General features: G+C 43.6%; 1 protein-coding gene across 4 annotated transcripts in view; it reads right to left on the reverse strand.

Moving 5' to 3' along the window:
* SH3GL3 (SH3 domain containing GRB2 like 3, endophilin A3) overlaps window positions 1-22890 on the reverse strand; it is a 350527-nt gene that overhangs the window by 222732 nt on the left and 104905 nt on the right. The window contains exon 1 of one of the 4 annotated variants that reach the window (XM_084968534.1): window positions 7831-7904. The exons of the other annotated variants lie outside the window; for them this stretch is intronic. The gene's annotated coding sequence lies outside the window, so the exon portion shown is untranslated. Of the gene's footprint in view, window positions 1-7830; window positions 7905-22890 lie in introns of those variants that run through there. 4 annotated transcript variants of the gene reach the window in all.

Raw genomic sequence — 22890 nt, forward strand, 5'->3', positions numbered from 1 at the left:
CAAGTTTCAAACATTCACCTTGCAGTTAGGTAAACTTGGACACCTCATTTAACCTTCCTGAACCTCGGTTTCCTTATCTGTATAATTAGAATATTAATGGTACCTGCCTCACAGGCTTTTGGGAAGGAACAAAGAAGGCTATGGAAAAGCAGTTTATCAGGGGATCTCAACTCATTGAGATGGATGAATAAGGAACTGTTTTTTTTTTTTTTTTAATCAAGAAATTGCCATTTAGTCATGGTCTGTCAAACTCTCCTTTCCTAGAGCAGTACCCCTTATGATATTTCATTCTGGTTCTGTGGTTTCTTGGCTCCTTTTTGTTCATCCATTTTTCTGTTATTGTTTTTGTTCAGTGGAAGCCTATGGATTCTGGAGCCAACTGCCAAGTGCAATCTCAGCTCTGAAATTACTAACTAGCTGAGAATTTAAGACAAGTTACTAAACCCCTCTGTGCCCCTATTTTCCTCATCTGTAAAATGGGAATGGGAATAATAATAGTACCTGCTTCATAAGACTGTTGCCAGGGTTAAATGAAGTTCAGGTTAAATGAAATCCAGGTTAAGTGAAATGACCAATTCAAAGGTCCTCGCCCTTCTCTTCTCCAGGCAAGTCTAGATCTGTGGCTTTGTCTGCTTATGTTTTGTGGTCTCTTTCCTTGGCTTTCCCTCCTCCTCCATATTTCCCAAATGAGACTGGTTTGAAGCCGGGAGGAATAAGCAAAAGATCATTTCTTGTGCCACCTGCCCCAGCTGAGGAGATGTTCTTTCCTACACAGCAGTAATACACTACACATGGGCTTGCTGCTGGAAGGCGGTGCCTTCAATAGGCTTGCAAAGGAGGGCTCCATCCTAGAGCCATTGATGATCCCTTTAGACTCTGGGCCTGTATTTTCATGTCCTGGCTCACAGCATTCTGCCACATAATTCTGATGCCCCACTCAGTGGTGGTCACTGGCTCCCAAACTCACCTACCCTCAGCATCCAACTATGAAAGCCACGGGCATGTGTAGAATCAATTTTATGTTCCAGCTGGGACTAAAACTCCAAGGCCAGAGGCCAAGGAATGGGAAGGTAGGCTCTGTCTCCTCTCTCCCCACGGTCTCCATCATGCAGCTCATCCTACAGGTCCTCCCCCACACCTGGGCACTGCTGTATCAGGCTGTGTCAAAGGCTCATTGGTTTCTGAGTGAGCCAGGAATGCATCAAACCCACATCCTACCACACTGACAAGGGTTTCCCCTGAGGCCTCCCATCCTTGGCTTTAAAGAGAGAACTAGCCCTTTCCTCTTCCCTGACAGGCTAAGTCTGTCATCCTCCGGGCCTCCTCTTACAGCCAGTGCTGAGAGGTTGGGGCTGGGAGGGTGATGCTCCCACTTTCTGCAGAGGTGGTTTTCCCTAGCAAACCTATGCCACAGTTCCCTGACCCTAGAATGCAGGCTCCTGAGCCCTTTGTTTCTTAGCTGTAGGCCACATGATACCAAATCAGCCACATGATACCCACACCAACCTGTCCTATACGGCTTTCTTTAAAAAAAAAAAAAAAAAAAAGAGAATTTGCACATTGCTCTCAAAATTCATTTGAAAGAGTGAATGAAAAACAGGCATGTTACAAACTATTATAAATACAATAATAGTTATAAACTGTAACAATAACTAATGTAATAACAATAAAAATATGAACTTATAAATGCAATTATATTCATAATATCTAAATTTTAAAACTTGTTTATCATTAAACAAATCAGAATGAGCCATATGAAACTGACACTTTTTGTTTCAGTCAAAAACAGTTTATGCGTTAGTAATTTCATGTGGATCAACATAATGCTTAACTCTTTCTGCGGGCCAGGTATTGTTTCAAAAGCTTTCCAAATAATCAATTAATCATCATGTGATCTTAAGAGAAAAGAATTATTATTGTCAAGCCATGTTACAACTGAGGAGACTGAGCCACAGTTTTTTTTCTTTTTACACATGGAAATACAGGCTAGGGATTGAATCAGAGCTACAGCTTCCAGCCTACAGCACAGCCACAGCAATGTCAGATCAGAGCCACACCTGCAACCTACACCCCAGCTTGCAGCAATGCTGGATCCTTAACCCACTGAGCGAGGCCAGGAATCAAACCTGCATCCTCACGGACACTATGTCAGGTTCTTAACCTGCTGAGCCACAATGGGAACTCCAAGCCACAATTTCTTACTCAAGAAACTCACCAAAGTCACATAGCTGATAAGTGCCATAGCCTGAGTTTAAACCCAAGAATGCTGACTCCACATAGCATGCCCTTAACCACCACCCTACACTTCAGAAGCAGTGATCTGAGGAGCTTTTAGCTTCTAATGTAGGCCTTTACCATTTTTATTCCAAATTCAGGAATAGATTATGGACCCAAACCCTGCAGGGCAAAGATCATCATAAACTTAGGAGGAAACCACACCCTCAGGCAAATGTAACAAGGCATAGTTCTCCCTGGACAAACACCATTAAGCATTATGTCTTTTTCTCCAAGCATTATGGAGGCATACGTCTTTTCCTCCAAGCAAATATTTTCTGCCCATCTCCTCCTTGTCGGTCTTCCCATCAGCAAAATGGGCACACACCATATGAACTCGTGGCAATCGATGCAAGAACTAATTAGCACCTGAAATGTGTGTCAAGTTCCCCTGCTAGAGGTGCTATAATAAGGGCAAAGTATTATCACATAAATTCCAGTTTTGCATCCTGTGGCCCATTCCTCTCTAGGCAGGAGATGGTGCCCCGTCTTGTTGAGATCTGATCTCTAAATGAAACCATGTGTTTTCTTTCATCCAAATGACTGTGCTCATCTCAGGAGCAGCCTTTAATTTTCTTCTTGGAACCAAGGACCATCCTTACTTACAGCAACAAAAGGTCCCTAGGATGGTGAGGTAAGATTTGAATTAAGATACCTTGGCATATTCCACTCTACAGCAATTAACGGGCAACAGGTTTTTAGTAGCACCCACTCTCTTAAGACCAGTTACTCTTCGTCTCAACAATCCCTGTCTCTCATGTTATCAAGTTGTCCTGATTAAGCAGTCCCCAGGGGCTGGATCTCTGCAAGCTGGTAAACTAAGCAGACGTCATGGTTGGGACCTCTGTCCTCTGAGGGCCCAGCTGGATGGAGAAGCCGTGTGGTTATCAGGCCTCAATCTGCATTGCTGACATCAAATATGGCCAAGGCTGCATGATTCAGAAGGGGCTGGCTATCCAGTTGGCCCTTTATCCAGTTTCTACCTTACTCTCACCTGCCTTTTGGCCACCGTGGTTCATTAGCATCTCTCCTGGGAGAAGAGAGAAAAGGAAAGAAGAGCCAACGTTTGCTTGTCCGTTTGGCTCCTTGTCAACAACTCTGGTAAGTGTGTAATCTGATGGAACCATGGTCCAAGATGAGAATTTGGACTCTTTCCCTCTGTCTGCCCCTTGCCAAGCATGTGAACTCCTGTTAAGGCTTCAAGTCCCAGCCTTCCCTAGGGCCCCCAGGCAGAGTCAGAAGTTAGTCACTCCCTCCCTGGCTCCCGGAGCCCCCTCCAGGACCAGAGAACACTCATCACATTGTGCAGTAATGATCAGGGCCCTCATCTACCTGCCATTGGACAGAGAGCGCCTCGAGGGTGGGGCTGTGCTCTTTCATCAGCTTAAGTCCCACAGGTTCCAGGCCCAGGACTTGGCACAGGACTGGGGTGGAAGAAATGAATGTTGAATGGACAAATAAACCCCAGTAGGCCTTCTTTACCATTTGCTCTCAAAATCAAGAGTTAAGGGATAAACAACAAGGTCATACCTATGGCACAGGGAAACATATTCAGTATCCTGAGGCAAGTCATAATGGAAAAGAATATATAAAAACAATATATGGAGTTCCTGCCGTGGCTCAGCGGTAACAAACCTGACTAAGATCCATGAGGACGTGGGTTTAATCCCTGGCCTCGCTCAGTGGGTTAAGGATCCGGCATTGCCATGAGCTGTGGCGTAGGTCGCAGATGTGGCTCGGATCTGGTGTTGCTGTGGCTGTGGCACAGGCCAGCAGCTGTAGCTCCAACTGGACCCCGAGCCTGGGAACCACCATATGCCGTGGGTGTGGCCGTAAAAAGCAAAAAAGGAAAAAAGTATATAGATACATATATATACATATATATACATATATATATATATGTGACTAAATCTCTTTGTTGTAAGAAGAAATTAACACAACACTGTAAATCGACTATAACTCAAGTTTAAAAAAAATAAAAGGAGTTCTCATCGTGACTTGAGGGTTAAGACTCCCACATAGTCTCTGTGAGGATGTGGATTCGATCCCTGGCCTCACTTAGTGCATTCAGGATCCAGCATTGCTGCAAGCTGCGACTTAAGTTGCAGAGGCAGCACAGATCCAGTGTTGATGTAGCTATGGTATAGACTGGCAGCTGCAGCTCCAATTCGACACCTAGCCTGGGAACTCCATATGCCACAGGTGTGGCCATAAAAAAGAAATACATAAATAGTGTTAATAAGTGGGTTTTTTTGTTTGCGGTTTCTCTGTGTTTTTTGGGGGTTTTTTTTGGGGGGGTGCTTGTTTGTTGTTTCTAAGAAAACAGTATCCCATAATTTCTAGAGATGGGAAGGCCTTTTTAATAAATTGTTTCACCTCATCGATTCAGCAAACATGTGTTGACTTTCCCTGATGAAACAAGTGCTACTTTATACTTAACGTGCTGGAGAAACAGACAAAGCCCCTGCCCTTGGGATGCTTACCTTCTAGTGATGGCCTCTACTTAACTCTCCTCTATAATTTCCTACCTCGTATTCACCTCTCTAGCCCTCTTTCCTGAAGACAATAAACCATTTTAACAGTTTTCACCAAATAAGTAGACATACTCAAGGTACAATTATGAAATAAACACTTATATAAAATGGCCCTACAAACCCATGCTATTGAGCGAGAAGCTTTTTAGGAGACCAGGGGTCAGAGGAAGGTGGCAAATTTGCAGCACAGAGGCAGGTGGCAGGAGAGTTTGCCACCACCTTCAGCACAAGGGCAGGCAGGCTGCTGGGCCTCCCCTGGGAAGAGCAGGGGCTTCCTGATGCCTGAACTGGAAGGGAGACGAGGAGACTAAACCACCTCCAGTTCTGCCTGAGTCAGGTCTTTAAGGGGAAGAACATCTAGTTTATCTAAAGTGCTGTGAATTCCCACAGCCTCAGGCAGACCCATATTCCAACGTAAGCACAAAAACAAATTCTAAAGCCAAGTAAATGACTGGTGATGAGCCACAGGTATGTATTATCATGACCACTGCTTTTCCCTGAGGATTCTCTCTGCGAGGGGAGGGGACCCACCCCACAAATGGGAGGTTCAGCCCACTTTTGAGCAACTGCTTTTAGTGGCTTGGTTCTGAAGTGGTGACCAGCAGATAGGTAGACTCGCACAGTCCCAGCGTGTTCTGCCGACAGTTCAAGAAAAGGGACACGTTGTGGATGAGGCAGTTCCTCTGGTCTTGCTGTTCTGATGATCGGCTTTTAAACAACTGGAGCCATGATTATAAAGGAAGATCTTTGTGTGGACACGAAGGTAATAGTTTTTTGATGAGCTGAAGTGATGACTGAAGTTGTTTTGGCTTTCCTGGTGTCTGCGTGGAAAGAGAACAGGTGTGTGCTTTTGCCAAAAATGACAGCCTATAGGCTCTATCAACGCCCAGGGAACAGAGTCCTCATGCAGCATCAGTGAATTCCACAGAGGCTGGGAGGTCTGCAGATAAAAAAAAAAAGTACATGGGGGCAGAGCTCTCCAAGTCCTGGTTTCTGAGCAAGGACTGGTGGGAACAACTATTGAGAAATATTTCTACATCTGCCCAACTACATTCACCCACGAGAACTACATATCATGACTTCTGTCTCAGAACAATATTTGCTGGTATTGGCCAACCAAGGGATTGTATGCACATACAGGCTTCCTGGTGAGGCCTTTTGGCTTTGTCTGGGGTGTCTCTGTTCTTGTCTCATGTCACGTGTCTCTCCCTGAATGACACTGTGTGTGGGTGCGTGTATCCTCTGAACCCCATAGAAGTGTGTGCGTGTGTGCCTGTGAGCAAGTGTGTATGTACATTTACCCCTCTTTAATCAGACCCAGCAGGACTCTTGCAAAGACCGCCTCAGTGAGCTTTGAACACGTGGGCAAATTCCACACTCAGGGCACTCTAAAAAGGGGAGGGGCAGGTGGCAGCCTTGAAGGCTTGCTTGGGGGAGGGGCACCTGCAGGCACCTCAGGTCTTTGGAGAGCCAGACCCAGAGAGAGAACCCGGTGAGTAGACAGTTTTCCCAAAATAGCCTGCCATTCAGTTGCATCCAAGATTATTCAAAATGACACGGAGCTAAAACTCCGCATTTGAGTACCGGGGGGCTGCTCATCCACTTGGCAAGGTCTCTGACACAACGTTGGGTGCAGGAAAAGGCGTTTCTGCCACACCGTGCTGTTCAAGTGCAGATGTTCCAGGCAGGCAGCCTCGGAATCAAGCTGACACGCATCCCACAGCATGACAACCATGGCGCGAGGTTCTCAGGAAGGGCTGAGTGTGTGCATGAGGTCACTGAGCTCTGTTACCATTTAACCAGCCTCAGCCTGTGTCGTGGTGACACACATCTGCTGACTGGACGGATCAGTGCATCAGGCTGTAGGCTGACTGGTGGGCCATGCTTGAAAGACTCCTGGCATGTGCCCCTGCCTGCATTTTTCACTCTTGACTGAAAGCATATGCTCCGCACAATCAGGACGGTGTTAGCATGCGGGTCCGAGGCAGCTTCCTACACATCTGGCTGAGGCCGGCTGAATCACTTCCCCCGGGAGGGTGGCTTCCAGCTCTGTGACATCTGGAGAGTGGCAGGAAGTGTCTGGATTCATCCCAGAATGATTTTTATCTCCACATGCTTTTCCAATTTCATCAGGGCCTCCGTGCTACATTCCGAATGACATGTCCACATTTGCCATGGACAAGAATGACAGACAGAGAAAAATCATCTTTGACCCTTAAAAGTCGGTCATGTCTGATGAGATAAGAGCTTGAGCACAAATACAGTGAGAGCACAGAGATGGCTTGAAATACGTTAAGTTCCTAAAGTTTTAGCTTTGGAAGTAAAAGCACTCTTCCCAAACTACTAGCCTATTAAAAGCAATGAAAACAGCATTTAAATGTTTGATCTTTCTTTTTTTTTTTTTTTTTTTTAGTTGAGGCATGACTAACACAGAGTAAAATGCACAGATCTTACAAATCTTGAGTGTACACTTTGATGACTTTTCAATTTTTACACATGCACATCCTCACACAGCCACCACCCAGACTAAGGTTTAGAATATTCCCGACGCTCTGGAAGGCTCCCTTATACACCTCCCCCACCCCCGTCAACAGCCCACCCATGAAGGTCCCCACTGTTCTGGCCTCTATCACCGTAGAGTGGTGAAAAAGGCATTTTTATTTGGGGTCTTACTGGTTAATAAATATCTCACCATACACAAACAACAGAATTTTGTAAACTGCCACAAACCTACACAGAGGACCCAAGGACAAGTTTCAGATAAAATGGATTTGTAATACCCATATGTGACAGCATGTAGGGTCCTCCTATACCTGATATTTCATAACTGGGGAAGAACATATTCCCAGTGGAAAACTCTTTGCCTCTGCGGGGAAAAATTCTGGACTTGCTCTTGTTTCTGAAGCCTCTCAGTATCTTGCAGCTGAGTTCATGTATTAGTGAACGTACAGCCGCTTGCCGTCAGGTTCTCCCCTCTTTGAAGGACACCCAGGCCCCAGGCCGAGGGCCTGGGCTCTCATACCTTGCTCTGCCTCTCCCTCGAGTCTTACACCCGTCCAGGAATGAGGCCCTCGTCGCAGCTTGCTCCTCTCCAGAGAAAACGCTTAGTCAGACCCAAAGCTAGTCGCTGCAGGCCCCACACTGTCCTCAGGAAATACCAAGAGAAAAGGCTGCGGGAGAGAGGATTAAATCCTCCGAGTATTCTCATGTCCCGTGTCTAAATTCTGTAGCTGCTGTCATTAGACTGAGTGGCCCTTCCTGCCCACTTTGCCCGCCAAGTTGCCCTCTCTTAAAAACAGCTATTGCTGCAAGCGCCTGACCTGAGGCGGACTGGCCTCAGTGACACGGACGCGCCTCCTCTCAAGGGTTAGACTCTTTGCCGCTCTACATTTATTTTTAGATTGGAAGACAAGCACTTGGAAGAATTTTCATTTGAGTTTGGAAAGGGAGGGAAGAAGGTGAAAGCCACACGAAAGTGGCAGTGCAAATGGAAGAAGCCTGGAAAAGGAGTCCAGAACTCCTGGACTGCTTCTGCCCAGGTACGACCCTGACCCTTGGTGGGACCTGGACAGCGCACAGCCTCTCTGCCCCCAGCTCTCCATCAGTATGAGGCAGGCCATTGTACAAAAAGACTAATCATAGCTGTTTTGCCTGGAGAGGGGGTGGAGGGAGACCCTACAGTATGGGTTTTTGAATATATCAAAAACTTCTTAAGCTGTGTTTCAGCTTCTCCAACCGTAAAATGGCCAAACTTCCTCACACTCCCCCAAAGGCCCTTGCCTTCAACTATGCTGATGACAGGGAGGTTTTTCAGCTGTTCTGGAGAAAATATTCCTTCCACACAAGCTTCAAGACAAGGGCAGGTGTGATGAGTCACTCCTCCTGCACTTATAGGAGGATTGGCCAAGAAGGGACTCTGCAGGTAGCTTTGAAGACCCCAGATAGGAGGGAGAGAATGTGCTTTTCCATGTGTGAGGAAGGTGGACTTTTTCTTCTCGGAGCCCACTGCCAGCAGAGTGACTATCCACAGATTCATCCTGTTTCGAGAGCTGGTCTTTGGCAGGACTAGAACACCGCCCTGGGAGAGAACATGTGGGGTTCTCTTCGATCCTGCATCATGGGGTCCTCACTCTTCACAATGGATTCTGGTCACTGGGTGGAGGTCACCTTGCCCAGAAATCTGCTGAGAAGGTTCTTTTTTTAGGACTTTAAAGGCAGGATGAAAAATTACTGTATTTGATCTTTTTAATCTATTGGGCTGGTCTCATCCAGGTACCGCCTATTATTAGGAATCAAGTTCATCTTATAAAATGTGCCAGATTTAGCTTCCAGAATAGTTCATCATATATGTGTGTATGTGTTGCTATAATGCAAAAACTTTACAACACTGGGGGTTCTGCTGTTTGCATCCACTCCTGACCACTGAGGCTCTCAGCCATAAGTGGGCGAGCACAGGCTCTTACATGCTGTTTGAAGATTCTTCTGTCATTGTCTTAGATTTACCTCACCCACATGTCCTTTTTTTCTGGGTCCTATGCCATGCCATATTCAACATGGATTGTCTGGGTGGGTCCTCTTTCTTGTTGTGCATTTCTTTCATGTCAAGAGCGATGGGCTCTCTCTACCCACAGTTGCTAAGAGTTTACACTGTAAGTACAACTTCATCAACACAATGCACATAGCTCTGGGTAGACCTGTTTCTACTGGCTACTTCACAGATCTATGCACATGCTATGAGTTCTGACACATATAATGCAAAATGTCCCTGGCATGGCCTTATCAGTGCTACATCTTTGTGTCATGTACTTCTTGCCCATAAACTCTTTCTCCATCCAAGAGTCTGCATCTCTGATCATCACTGTAGCCATGAGGGAGACTTTACAACATCTGGGTTTTTTTGGGTTTTTTGTGTGTGTGTATGAAGGGAACTATTTTCAGGCTGAGAACAACTTTAAAATGTCTCCCCCACTGTGCAGATATCATCAACTTTACCAAGCTTCCTGTGGCAAGCCTTCCCAGGAATTTTCTGCTTAACCATTTCATAACCATTCTATGTGGGCTGCAATACTATTTAAGATCATTGGGAACTGGTTTATCTCAGGCCATCCCTCATTCACAAAAATCCTCAGTGGTGAAGGACAGTGGCTTACACATACAATGGATGTTCATTGGATGAATGAATGAGCTTGGCATCTTTTAGCTTAAATCAAGTCTCCATTTCAGACATACTAATCTTTAATAAAATAAGCTTTGGTTCAAAAGAAAGTTGAGGGTTTTTTACTGTAGAAAAATGGGGACGTCAGTATCAGAAGCACTGGTGTGAAGATTTGTTCTTGCCATCTCTGAGATTCTTCAAATCATTTTTTTAATGAGGCAGGTTATCTATAAATAATGCCAATTTCTGTGACTTTTCTCTTCCTATTTCCTCCTCCCAAAACATCCTTTTTCTACTCCATCCTAAATCTGAGTGTCTATCATCTAAAATCCACCCTCTAGAAAGCCCTCCTTGATCTCTTCAGATTCACTTCATTAAGGTATCACTTTGGCTCTTACAGAGTTCTACCCTGATCCCAACCATGTGGGTCTTGGTCCAATCCCCTTACTCCACACTATGTGGGAAACTCCAAGAGAAAGGGACCAGCAGTCCTCTCCCCCAATAGCACTGCACATGGTAGGCAGTCAGTGAATATGCACAAATAGATGGTTCCAGTGAGAATCCTCTTGTGCTGTTCATTCATAGAAGTGACTCAGATTAGCTATGGGGAACATAGATTTCAATTATTACAACCTCTTCTTTCCTCTTTCCCATGTTTGAAAGTCAAGCTTTGGAAAGTAACCCACATATTCAATTGTTAATCTTTAGATATATGTGTCACAAAATGGATCTTTACAAGTTCATAGTTAGAATGTTTGTATAGTCAAAAAATGGAAACCATCCAAACACCCATCACTAATAAATTGTGGGATTTCATACACAGGGCAATCACAATGAGCAATCGACAATATACAAAAACTTGGATATATCTCATAGACATGTTGAGTAAAAAAGTCAGACGCAGGAGTTCCTGTTGTGGCACAATGGGTTAAAAAATCTGACTGCCTCAGAGGCACAGGTTCGATCCCTGGCATAGTGCATTGGGTTAAAGGATCCGTGTTGCCGCAGCTGTGGCTTGAATTCAATTCCTAGCTAGAGGTTCTAGGGTGCTGAGAGTGAATTGTGTCTTGATTTGGGTGGGATTGCACAAGTTTTCAGTTTGTAAAGATTTACCAATTACAACTTTGATAGAGGTATTTCTCTCTGAGCAGACCTCTGCCATGTGCACTGTCTCTGGAGAGCCCCAATCCTTCTTTCCATATAGGTGCCAAGAAGCAAAAGGCATCAGGAATCAAGCTCTGCCAGAATAACAGTGTGTCTGTGTATTAGTCATTGATTGACGTATAACAAATTACCCCCAAAACCTAGTGGTTTAAAAGAGCAAATGTTTATTATCTCATAGCTTCTGTAGGTCAAGAATGCAGGAGCAATTCAGCTGGGTAGATCTGGCTCAGAATCTCACTTGAGGTTTCAGTCAAGATGTTGGAAGGATCTGCAGTCATCTGAAGGCTTAACCAGACCTAGAGGATCCAATTCCAATATGACTCATTGACAGGGCCGTTGGAAGGAGACCTCAGTTCCTCACCACATGGATCTCTCCACAGGGCTTGAGTGTCCTCACACATGGCAGCTAGCTTCCCCCAAGAACAAGTAAGAAGGAGCACAAGGGAGAATCATGACGTCTTTCATCACTTGTCCTCAGAAGTCATACGTCATCTTCATACCACATTCCATTCATCAGAAGAAAGTCACAAAGTCCAGCCCACACACAAGGAGAGGAAAATTAAGGTCTACTTCTTGAGGAGAAAAATATTTTAAAATTTTCGGACGTATTTTCAAAACCACCAAAGTCCACCCTCTGAACATAAATTATTTATATTCCTCCAATGAATAGACACCCCCTTCCAAGGCCACCAAAAGTCACCCCACTTGAGCATCAACTCAAAGCCCAGAATCCCATCATTAAAATCAACTCCAGATGTGGGAGTTTCCGTCGTGGTTCAGTAGTTAACAAATCCAACTAGGAACCATGGGGTTTAGGGTTCGATCCATTGCCTCATTCAGTGGTTTAAGGATCCAGCATTGCCTTGAGCTGTGGTGTAGGTCACAGATGCGGCTCAGATCCCACATTGCTGTGGCTCTGGCATAGGCCGGCAGCTATAGCTCCGATTCGACCCCTAGCCTGGGAACCTCCATATGCCACAGGTGTGGCCCTAGAAATGTCAAAAAAAAAAACCCGAAACCTCCAGATGTGGAAGAAACTCCTCAGGTGTTGTCCTTAAGTGAAGCTCCTTGAGTACAGTTCCTTTCTATCTGAACTAAAGATATAAGTTCTGTGCACCACCCAGAGACACACATACCCAACAGGCATAACCATTATCAACACTTCTGTTCAAAAAGGGGTAAAATAGGAGACACACCGAAGTCACTGGTAAGTAGCAGCTCTGAAATTCAGCTGGGCAAATGCTGGAAGTTCCATGATTAGGATTCAGTCCTGTTTCTGCTCAGAAGTGATTCTCACGGCTTTTGGTTCCACCCTCTGCATTTTCCTTCCACTTCCATGACATTTCACCTGTGTGTGCAGCTGCACAGGTTTCTCAGTTTGCTTCTCACCAGTAGAATTCTGGGAGTCCAAAGGCCTCTGTTCATTCTGTACTATCTCTCTCCTTCTCTGTCCATATGTGATTTAAAAAAAAAAAAAAAAAAAAAAAAAAAAAAAAAAAAAAAAACAGGAGCTCCCGTTGTGGCGCAGTGGTTAACGAATCTGACTAGGAACCATGAGGTTGCGGGTTCGGTCCCTGCCCTTGCTCAGTGGTTTAAGGATCCAGCATTGCCTTGAGCTGTGGTGTAGGTCACAGATGCGGCTCAGATCCCACGTTGCTGTGGCTCTGGTGTAGGCCGGTGGCTACAGCTCCGATTGGACCCCTAGCCTGGGAATCTCCATATGCCGCGGGAGCGGCTCAAGACCAAGAAATAGCAAAAAGACCGGAAAAAAAAAAAAAAAAAAAAAAAAAAACTGAAATGCCTTGGAGGCAATACATGGCTCCTCCTGAGATACAAGACACAGGCTCTGAAGCGAATGTGCCACTATATTTCAAACCGGTGTCTGCCCACCATACCCCAATACACTTCTCTCAACTTACTTTTAATGTGCTCATGAAAACATAGGGGAGAAAATTTTTTTTATAATTCATATTTCTGAAAACTAAGATACTCCCTCCCCTGCCAAAAAGAGAAAAAGATAATCTTATAAGGAACTGATATTAAACATGAGGCTAACAGAGCAGCAATTCTATGAACTTAAGTTTTCAGCTCATGGAATGACCTGGCTTCACTTCTCAAAACTGAGACCCACAGATCAAAGGAAAGGGAAATATCTGTACCTTCCTTACCCTCATCAGAAAACCAGGAAGCCCACCTCTTGGGCACAGCACCACAGGAGCTCTTCTGCCTGTTTGCTCCCCCCACCCCTCCCCACTAGCCAGTATAACCATCTTTACAGATCCACACAGAGAAGGGCAACCTTGGCAGAAAGAGGGCAGGCAAATGGTTGCACAACTGAGGCAGTGGAGACAAAAGGATCCTGGTAGCAGAGCATTCTAGGAGTTGTAGTTTTTAGTTTGATAGTGGTTCAGAGTCCAAGACATTATCACGAGCCCTGAAACCAGCTAAAACAGAGAAACTTCTAAATAAAGTAAGATTGAATGCACATGTGAACGTTTTTTTCTTGAAGAGACTCTACATTTTGAAAGATAATGATCTGGATCTAAAACTACAAATCTATAAATGAGAGAAACAGAGGGAAGAAAATTTTAGATACCCAGTTAACTATTGACCCTAACAATGAAAGAAGCATGGGTAAAACTTTAGGAAATCTTTAACCACTTATAAAAATTAGAAGCTGGATACATGTTCCAAAACACTAGATTTCCCACCAGAGGAATTAATAGACCTAGAAAATCTAAGAAAATGTTAGAGAGAGATAAGGAGTACCAGTGGTTCTCAAACAAGCAGGTATCATAATCACCCAGAAAGCTTGCTACTAAGCCTCAGCCCAAGGGTTGTAATTCAGTAGGTCTGAGTGAGACCTGAAAATTGGCATTCCCAACAAATTCCCAGGAGATGCTGAAGGTCAAGGACCACACTTTAAGAACCACGGAAGTATACCATTCGCCACTATAAAATGTATCATAAAATTAAAATAATTGATGGATAAATAAACAGAACATATAGCCATACAACAGAAACTATAAAAAGGAACAAAATATTGATTTGCCCTACAACATTGATGAACCTTAAAAACATTATGCTAAGTGAAAGAAGCCAGACACAAAAGACCACATAGTGTATGATTTCATTTATTTGAAATATCTAGAACATGCAAATCCATAGAGACAGAAAGCATATTAGCGGTTTTCAAGGACTGAGAGAAGGGGGGAATGGGGAGTGATGCTAATGGGTATGGGATTTCTTTGGAGGGGGTAGAATTGTTTAGGACTTAGATAGTGGTAGTAGTTGTACAACCTTGAGAATACACTGAAAACTACTGCATTCCGCATTTTAAAATGTTGAATTCAATGGTATATAAATTAGATATCAGTTTTAAAATATAACCATAAAGATTACCAAAAGAAAATATAAATGACTCTTTATATATCCTTGGAGTGACCAAAGATCAAAACTAAAAAGGAAAACAGTATAGATTTGATTCTGTGTGTTTTAAAAAATGTTAAAATTAAAAGGCAAATAGTGGAGTTCCCATTGTGGCACAGCAGAAACAAATCCAACTAGGAACCATGAGGTTTCGGGTTCGATCCCTGGCCTTGCTCAGCAGGTCAAGGATCCAGCGTTGCCGTGAGCTATGATGTGGGTTGCAGACGCAGCTCGGATCTGGCATTGCTGTGCCTCTGGCATAGGCTGGTAGCTACAGCTCTGATTAGACCCCTAGACTGTGAACCTCCATATGCCATGAATGCAGCCCTAAAAATGAAAAAAAAAATTAAAAAAAATCAAAGGCAAATGGTAAACCGCAAAACAATATTTGCAGCAAATATGACAGGGCAGATAACCTTATTCTTTCAGACTTCACAAATTAGTAAAAAAGAAAAAGACTAATATTTCCACAGAAAAAAATGGGTTTAGGACACAAACAGGTTGTTCTCTTTTTTTTCTTCAAGAGCAGGTAGTTCTTAAGAGTTGAAATACACATGGCTGGCAAACATATTTAAAATGTTCAAACTAATTAACTATCAAAAATAAAAGTTACACATGAAAAGATGCTCAACATCACTGATCATCAGGAAAATGCAAATCAAACCACAATGGGAAATCACCTCACACTTCTCAGAATGGCTATTATCAAAAAAAACAAGAAATAAAAAATGTTGGCAAGGATAAGTAGAAAAGAGAACTCTTGTGCACTGTTAGTAAAGCCATTATGGAAAACAGCATGGAGGTTTCAAAAAAGTAAAAATAGAACTATCATATGATCTAGCAATTCCACTTCTGGGTATTTACCTGAGAAAGAAAAAATGAAAACACTAATTCAAAAAGATATATTTACCCCAATTTCATTGCAGCATTATTTATAATTACCAAGATATGGAACCTAAGCATCCATCAATAAATGAACATATAAAGAAACTGCGAGATATGTAGCCATAAAAAAGGATGAAATCTTGCCATTTGTGACAACATGAATGGACCTGGAGGGTATTATGCTAAGTGAAATAAATCAGGCAGAGAAAGATAAATATCATTGATTTCGCTTGTATATGGAATCTAAAAACGAAGAAAAGAATAAACATACAAAACAAAATCAGACTCAGATACAGAAAGCAAACTAGTGGTTGCAAAAGGGGAGGGATAGGGATGGGCAAAATAGATGAGGGGAATTAAGAGGTACAAACTTCCAGTTATAAAATAAGTGTCATGAGGCTATAATGTACAGCATAGGGAATACAGTCAGTTGTAACTTTGCACAGGGACAGATGGTAACTAGACTCTTAGTGGTGATCACTTTGTAATATATAAAAATATCAGGAGTTCCTGTCACCGCTCAGCAGAAAAGACTCTGACTAGTATCCATGAGGACACAGGTTCAATCCCTGGCCTTGCTCAGTGGGTTAAGGATCCAGCATTGCCATGAGCTGTGGTGTAGGTCACAGACGCAGTTCGGATCTGGCGTTGCTGTGGCTGTGGCGTAGGCCAGTGTCTACAGCTCCGATTCAACCCCTAGCCTGGGAACCTCCATGTGCCGTGGGTGAGGCCCTAAAAAAAATAAGACAAAAAATAAAATTAAAAAACATCAAATCACTATGCTGTGCACCTGAAAGTAATGAGTAATACAACACTGTAAGTAAACTATATTTTTAAATATACATTTATGTATAAACCAAAATATATTTTGCCTACTCAATTGGCAAAGAATAAAAAAGAATAAAATTTTCATAAGTTAGAGTTCAGACTTCTAGAAGGAGGGGACAATCTGGCAATGTACATCTCAAACCTTTGAAGTTCGAGACTTTGCAATATCACTTGCATGAATTTATACTAAAATAGTTAAGAGTGTGTTCCTTCAGGTGGTTGATCAGCAACCCTGTTTAAGATTTTGGAAGTCAGAAAGGAGCTATGTGTTAAACAATGAAGGTTATGTTGAAAAATGGTGCATCGAGGACATGAAAACATGTTCAGCCATTAAAAACAAAAATGGGGAGTTCCCATCGTGGCTCAGTGGTTAACGCATCTGACTAGGCACCATGAGGTTGCAGGTTCGAGCCCTGCCCTTGCTCAGTGGGTTAAGGATCTGGCGTTGCCATGAGCTGTGGTGTAGGTCACAGACGCATCTCGGATCCCGAATTGCTATGACTATGGTGTAGGCCAGCAGCTACAGCTCCAATTGGACTCTTAGCCTGGGAACCTCTGTATGCCGCGGGAGTGGCCCAAGAAAAGGCAAAAAGACAAAACAACAACAAAAATGGTATTGTAGAATTAATATTTATCACCATGTAAAGATGTTCACGACATACTGTCAAGTGAAAAATACAGGTTACAAAATAGTATATGCAGTGTGTACCAACTTTTGTTTCAAAAGCGGTGTTTGTGATATAAAAGACCCAGAATGCTGTACACCCAGTTTTATAGCGGGTGTCTGTGGGTGAGGAGAAGGGCATGAATTTTTCTTCTTTTAAGCTTTTTTTTTCCCCCGCAAGTACAATATACTGCTTTTGTAATAAGGAAACAATTACTTTTGACTTTTTAAAGGAATGCAGTGTAAAATTGAAGGGGATACTCCCTTTTCTGAGATGACACTCTGATGTACAGGGAATGGAAACCAGAAGCAATGCACACATTGCAGAATAATACAGGGATGGCCTCAGAGGCCCGACTCTTTCACCAGTATTCCCACCATAGTGTGCTTTGCACTGTATTTATACAACATTCTTTCCTCTCTATTCCCACAATAATATTCTTTATGCTGTTTTCCTATCATCCATGGCACATGATTCCGCCTAACCACGTGCTCTGCTCCTGAAAAACACTTGGCAATTTCAAGGAAGAGATGCTTCTTGAAGAGTAGCATGTGTTCCAACAGAAAATTTTATTTCCCTAAATATCTCATTCCAGATAGACTTCAGAGACCCAAAGTCCCTCAGTGAAGGAGCAGGTAATGACTAAATTTGAGCAGCTTAATGGGGTTCATCTCCACTAACAAGAATAGCTTACATTTTATCCAACCCTCACTACTTGCCAGGCTCCATTCCAAGCATTTTCCATGTACCAACTCAATTAATCCTCACTACCACCCTTCTAGGTACTGTCATTATCCTCACTTAGAATGGGAAACTGAGGCAAAGAGAGGTTAAGTAACTTGCTTAATTAAGGACACAAGATTCAAATCTAAGCATTCTGGTTGTGGTCTTAGTAGACTTTTTAACCACAACTCTATAATTCTGGGTCCAAACATTTTGCCATTGTCATTTGGGAAGTTTTACCTTGTCACTAGGCTGTGATTCCGCCTTCTGAGAGGGTCAGAGTGGTCCTAGAGAAATACCCTGCATCATCTTTTATCCATTTGCTCCTGATCCTGGAGATGTGGGGTTCCTTGGATCCCCTGGGTCTCCTTTCCTACTCCCCAATGCCATTTTCCCATGGGCTCACACCCAGAGAGCAATATAGGGGTGAGCAACCATTTGGCTTTTGGCATGATGGAGCCTCATAGCACTGTATCCCTGGGGAACTCAGAGTTTTCAGATAGAGCTCCCAGTCTCTCCCACCAGATGCTATATGCTGGGCACACTGAGAACCAGAACCTGTTCAAAATCCCAAGGCATGCCAACAAGTCTGAAACTCTCAGGGCTTTGCTTTTTAGGTTGTTTTGTTTTGTTTTGTTTCAGAGGGTGATGGGGCAGTGGCCACACCTGCAGCATGCCTAAGTTCCTGGGCGAGGAATCAAACCCGAATCACAGCAGTGACCCAAGTGCTGCGAATCACAGCAGTGACCCACTGCTGTGGTGCCAATTCTGGTTTCTTAATGCACTGCACCACAAAAGAACTCTAAATTCAGGTTTTTTTCTGAAATTTCAGGAATTCATTTTATTCAGTGACAACTGAGGCAGGGAGCATGGGAGGAGTCTCTGGGGTGCAAGGAATACAGGGCGCCTTGTCTGTAGAGAACTAACTCAAAGTCTATCTGCTTTCTATGCTCTCCATCACCAACATCTCTAAACAACGTCCGTGGTAAAATATTCCAACCTAGTGGACTGGACCATTCTCACTAACCCCACCCCACAAGCCTTGGTACCCGTGGCTTTCATTCCCAACTTTTCTTTTGTACTACCATTTTATTTGTGAGGCTAACCACTAACCTCCAATATCCTCTCTCCACTGGGGTTCTTGGCATCCCAAGTGATGGGCAAGGAAAATGAGAGGCTTTATTTGGGAGGGAGGAAGCGACTTTAAATGATGTCCTCTTCTCCCCATGAAGGTGTCTGGGAAAGAGGAGTTTGGAAACCAGGTATGGGGCCCAACTCTGGCTTTTCCCCTAAGGGCAGATGTTGTCCCCAAACTTAGAGTCAGGCTCCTGCTGGGAAAGGGAGTGTCTTTGAGACCCACCCCTAATGTCCCAGCTTCTCTTAGACATTCCCTGTGCCCCAAGGCTAAGTTAGTCACTTCCTTCTCGTGCTCCCACAGTGCTTCATACACCCCTTTGTTCAAGCGCTGGGCACAGAGGAACACTCTTAGATCACCCCCCTCTTCAGGCAGCTCCCTGAGGGAAGGAACTTACTTGTTCATCTTTGTTCCCTGGCTTTGACGTATGCAGCCAGTGACACAGAGCAGATGCGCAAAAATGTCCGGTGGAACCGAAAATGGAATCACACCCTGTCCTCGCCTTTCCCCATGAAGCTTGTGAGCATGAGAAATACGGTCTAGGGGGAGGCACCATCCATTCATTCATTCACCCATTCCACCTACGCTTGTTTACTCTTCCGTGATTATCATTACAGTTAGGTGCTGTTTGTTTGTCTTTACTGTCATGGATCTGAGTAGTTTCCTTTGTTAATGATATTAACTTACAAAGCTGAGAGAGGAACAGCAATTCATACAAGATGCGGATGTTTCTGGAAAGAAATTTAGACATTTCAGATGGGATGCTGATGCTGTTAATTCACCCTGTGGTGACTATGGAGACCTGCTAAAGGAGTGGAAGAGGAAGTGGAGGCTGGGTCACCCTCCCTGGGGGCAAATCTGATGAGAACTGCAGTGCGCTGGCCATCCCACCAAGGCCTGCCCTGCTCTAGGACCGCGAGGAGGCCTCCCTCCAAAAGGGAACGACTTGCTAATAACGAGTGGGGATGAGCTGGGAGGAAAATGTGACAGGACTCGTTCAGCCTTGTCCTGGACACACCCAGTAGAGTCAACGACTTCTGAACCCAAAGAATATTAAAGGAACACAGTGGGGTTGTACCTGGGGCTTAAAAATAAAAAATGTCCACTCATTCAATCCTATACCAGGAAAGAAATGCCCTACACTGCAAGGATGGTCTTGAGGGGAGATCTGTCCTGAAGAACATCCAACTTATTTATTGAAAAAATGAGCGGCTGACCTGGCCTACTTCCTTCCCTTTAAACAGAAGGACGTGTATAATAGCCTCAACAAGAGCCATGTCAGCAGTAATCACTGCTAAAAAACCTTCTGCCAAGATGAAATTCAACCTTCATAGGCATGTGTTGCGGCGGCATTGTAAAAATATATTTTCTAGGCACCTGAAATGTAAAAGCATGTAAAATAAATAAAAGCCAATTAACAATAGCATCTGGGGAGATGCCGCTTGGGGAAAAGAGAATGGAATGTAGGGGAAATCCTTGGGAAGCACGAAGCTGATAGCTTCAGCAGCACTTCCTGAGGCCTGGCTTTGACCTATTCTGAGAACCTTCTGTGGCCTCTCAGGCAATATTAGCACAGGCAGCATTTGCAAACCGATGTCCCATGGGTCAAATCCAGCTCACAGCTGTGTTTCATTTGACTTGAACAGTGTATTCATTTTTTAAAAGTTGAAAATCTGTAAATAGGATATGTGCTTTCCAGCTTGCCACAGTCCTCACCACTCCCAATTGTCTCACATTGGCTTGTCCATAGCCAAACTTCTGTGGGCATCTAGGTCTGTGACCCTAGTCTAGGTATATGCCTTGGACTCTGGTTCTCAAATATGACCGCCTACTGGAATAATCCAAGGGAGCTTTATAAAATACCCTTGTCTGGGTCGTATCCTCAAAGATTCCGATTTAATTCACCTTGAATACAGCCTGAGCAGTAGCTTTAGAAGCCCCCTCGGTGACTCTAATGTGCAGCAAAATGTGAGAACCAATGCTCTCAAGAAAGCCAACTAGCTGGAGTGCTCTGTCCCCAGGGTTTTTTCCAGCAGGCACTGCTTATCTCCAAATTGACTGGTTCCTTTCACCTAAGGCTCCGCTATCTTGTCAGTAGAAGCACTTCCTTACCTAGACTCTTGTATTTAACCTTCTCTGAAGGAGCTCCAGGCCAAACTCCTCAAAGGATCCCTGATGACTTGAGAGATAATAATCCCTTTTGAAATAATGAGTTAGGGCCATTTTTCCAGAGCTTTTAATAGTTGGTGATGTAGCCACAGGCACATTCAGAATCAGTGAACTTCTATTAGGCATGAGGGACTTTCTCATTTGATTCCTCATCTTAGATTTATAACAACATCAAAAAGAAAGTATTGCTCTCCCATTTTATAGGTGGGAAAACAGTGATACCTAGCTCTAGGGCCATAAAAGCCCCATTTTGTAATTCAGGCTACAGCTGAATTTATGTTAATAAACATTCAGCACCTGTTATGCAGTCTGTGGAGGGCTATGTTCCAGAACAGCCCTAACAACTGTTTACAGCCAGCATCTGCTCTGATTCTTCAGTGCCTCTGCTATATTAGATGATAAACATTTGAATTTAGAGTCAGTGTATTAGGAAGCAGGCACTTTGTCATGTCACCCCTGTTGCTAGATCCACAACAAAGGTGAATAAGACATGGTCCCAGTGCTTGAAGGCTCAAGCCTCCAGGGAGAAGTAGACACACTGAAATACTTGCAATACTGCACAAGAGGGTATATACTGAGTTTTGTGAGAGCACTAAGAGGGAAGTATCTGTCTCTATCTGGAAACACCAAGGAAACACCAAGGAAGACTCCACAGAGCAAAAGATATTCAGACCTGCATGGTGAAGGAGGAGTAGGAGTTCCCAGGCAGAGAAGGGGTTGGGGTAGAGGTACTTGCTGAGCAAAGGCAGGGAGGTGCCCCACTGCACAGCACATTCGGAAAATCTGGCTTTGAGTCAGGAAAAGAACTGCAGATTCCCTTGAAAGTTAGTTTATCCTGCTTATCTATAAACCTAATGGCTCTGGATGGCCTTAATTATTTTTTCAGTATCTTGGCCCACCAAGGTGAGTTGCAGATGAGTTTCCCAGCTGCAAAGACAGAGCTCACTGGTGTAACGACATCCCTCGTCTGTTACCCAGCACCTTTCCCTTTTCAAACAGCATTCCAGAAATCTGAACATGACCCTCATCCCCAGCAGAAAGTAATCTCTTTTTTTCTCTCACTATGTACAGTCACAGGCACACTGGTGTTGCTAATTTTCTTGTGTTGGCTAATTCCAATGGCAATGTTATTTTAAAAGTCAGAGCAAAAGAAAGAACTCACAGAAAAGGAGCACACAATGTGAGCATTAATACTTCAGATACTTGCTGAAAATCATCTTGGGACAGTCAGAACCTAAGATATTACACTAATTAATATAGATACATTAGTGTCTATAATTCCTCTTAGCCATGCCTTTTAAAATCCACACTTTGTCCCCTACTCTGGACAACTCTCTTAATGCTGCTGAATTCGGACATTATGGGTTTTTAACATTCAAACTTAGTGAATTATCCAAAGGCTTATTTGATCTAATTATGGTTCCACCTTCCAACGTGAATGCATCATCAGAAGTAGAGCATTGTCCAAGATCAGCCAAAATGTCTGTGCATGAACCTGCATTCCCCTTTTCACGTGCATGCATTTTAGCCTGGAGCAATGGATATGACTTTGATATTCTTCAATATTTTCATGCTGGAAGATCTGTACAAGATTAATTACAAACTTAGGGACCTAGTGTAGCTCAGCCCTTCATTATCATTAATGAACCTTCTTCATCTGTACTAAGAAGAAAGCTCTAGTTGGGTTTATTTCTTGCAGTAGGAATACAAGTCACCCTCAGAAGTTTACTTTGCCAACCTATTTTGTGAAGTAAACCTGCTAATCCATGCAAACTGGAGGATCCACTGGGAATAAAGAAATTTCATGACATTAGCTGGCTGGGGGAAGCCACAATGAAAATCCACTACCTCACAACATATACTTGGTTCATTAATCTGTAAATAGAACCTGGCCTTAATTATTCATGATAATAGCCCTTAATATACTAG

Source organism: Sus scrofa, chromosome 7, assembly GCF_054392235.1.
Source record: "Sus scrofa isolate SSC_HxYL_T2T_F1_AM1 chromosome 7, Sscrofa_HxYL_maternal_Yorkshire_Landrace_v2.0, whole genome shotgun sequence".
Classification (NCBI taxonomy): Eukaryota; Metazoa; Chordata; class Mammalia; order Artiodactyla; family Suidae; genus Sus; species Sus scrofa.